Source organism: Anneissia japonica, unplaced genomic scaffold (assembly GCF_011630105.1).
Source record: "Anneissia japonica isolate Jap-2015-1 unplaced genomic scaffold, ASM1163010v1 scaffold287785_len535756_cov143, whole genome shotgun sequence".
Lineage (NCBI taxonomy): Eukaryota > Metazoa > Echinodermata > Crinoidea > Comatulida > Comatulidae > Anneissia > Anneissia japonica.
This window is the reverse complement of record NW_022696924.1, coordinates 546,493-548,607: the sequence shown is the minus strand read 5'-3', so window position 1 is coordinate 548,607 and position 2,115 is coordinate 546,493. Positions and strand designations below refer to the sequence as shown.

General features: G+C 37.5%; 1 protein-coding gene across 1 annotated transcript in view; it reads left to right on the top strand.

Moving 5' to 3' along the window:
* The first annotated feature begins 745 nt into the window (after positions 1 to 745).
* The window catches only part of LOC117102185 (galactoside 3(4)-L-fucosyltransferase-like), a 6,021-nt gene continuing 4,651 nt past the window's right edge, over positions 746 to 2,115 (top strand). Inside the window, exon 1 of the mRNA XM_033242402.1 lies at positions 746 to 898. The gene's annotated coding sequence lies outside the window, so the exon portion shown is untranslated. The remainder of the gene's footprint in view (positions 899 to 2,115) is intronic.

The following is a 2,115-nucleotide window of genomic DNA, read 5'->3' as shown; positions in this document are numbered from 1 at the left end:
GATATCTCCATTTAAAACTAAGATATCTCTATTTATGATTAAATGACAACTCGGCTCGCCATAGATGACGATACCTTTGATCTCGTCATGTGTACATCCCTTAGATGAGATGATTAGATGACGAGATCATGGATCTCGTCATGTGTACATCCCTTAGATGAGATGATTATATGACGAGATCCTGCATCTAGTCATGTGTACATCCTTTAGAAAAGATGATTAGATGACGATACCTTAATTGATCTCGTCATGTGTACATCCCTTAGATGAGATGATTAGATGACGAGATCATGGATCTCGTCATGTGTACATCCCTTAGATGAGATGATTAGATGACGAGATCATGGATCTCGTCATGTGTACATCCCTTAGAAGAGATGATTAGATAAATATGTACATCCTTTAGAAGAGATGATTAGATGACGAGATCCTGGATCTCGTTATGTGTACATACTTTAGAAGGGGTGTCTAGAAAAATAAGACATAAGATAATCAAAATACCTCATGATATGTTACAACCCATCATTAAAAATCATTATGTATTCATCTGTCCGTCTGTTAGCTAAGCAATTAAGTGTCATACTCCACTCAAAATGAATATCCGAACCTAATGTTAGTACAAATTTGACCGTGTGACAAGAACGTTTATTTGTCAAACATTGTGTCACAAGACTTGACCAATAAGCAAACAACTTTGAACTGTATACAGCTTGACTCTTAATTGTATACTAGATCATGCTTTTGTAAGCATGTATTTTGGATTGCAGAGAATTTGATTTCATTTAGTAAATGGTTCAAAATCAAAAAGAATTATTTCTTAGATTCGGAATTACTCTCATTCATCCAGCTGTGATTCCCATCCGATAGAAGAATTTTGAAATGTAGCGAAGTTAGAAAGGTAAGAGTCACCAGAGGGCCCTAGGCCCATATATATCTTAGCAATTGCTGGTGTAGAGTTCAGTTCCATTTTTATTCATTCGTGTCTCTATTTCTATAGGCGTAATTGTATATTTTGAAAGGACACACGTTAGAAAGCATAATGTAGGCCTATCTTCGTGTTTGTAGAAATAGTAATTACCGAATTATAATTCTTGAACCACCGAGAAATTATTCTCTTCACTGTATTATGTCCCATCCGTGACAAAACAATATATTTTTCCGACAGGTTGTCATGCCCCACCCCACTGGCACGCACCCCACCACTGTCTTTTTTTTTTTCTTTTTATTTATTTAGGCACACAACAATGTACGGTACGATTGCCAATAGCAAACATATCACTGTCCTATTTGTAGGGTACAAACCCTTTCAAACTGAGAAAAACATACACACATAATGATTTACACAAATTAAATCTCAATATGAGGCTTACAGAGTGCACTGTTGTTTAACAACAATGTAATTAACAACTTTAATTTTCTTGTTGCTGTGTGTTTTGTTATTTTATTCATTGGGTTTTTCGTTACATGCTAGACACCTATGCAAGTTGGTCAATCGATAAACAGAACAATTACACTCCACAGCAGCAACATACAAGAAAGCCACCCACGAACCATAAACTTTTTTAACATCAAAGTTATTAAAGAAATGGTTATTGAAATAATTTAAGAGTTTAATTATTAAAAGAACTAAAACTGCAACGGCGGCGGAACGTTTCTGAAAGTGGGGGGGGGGGCATTTCATAAGGTCTGCGAGCGAAGAACATCTAGGCTGGGGCCATGAGGCCTCCAAGGCCACCGAGCTACAGGTATTTTACGAAGTATCTGGTGAATTTTATAAGTTATTTTATAGGCATCAAACTACTGTAATATGACTTCATATTTGTTGTAATTTCCAGTGGCGGATCCAGGAATTCAAAATAGAAGGGCCCAGTGAGGTTACCGTACTTTCTCAGATAGGAGATCTATACAACCTCAGCCCCACCATGGTTGGGGCCGAGGCTTGAAATTTGTGATTATGGCACCTCTAGATGGCCGGAAATTGCCCTTCCAGACAGAAAATTTGAATATAATTATCTTTTATATCTCCATTTTTTTTTAAACAAATTGGGTGGTCTTGGGTGGGGGGGGGGGGCTTGCTGGCTGGGTCCCTTGAATTCGCCACTGGGGACTTTAGCA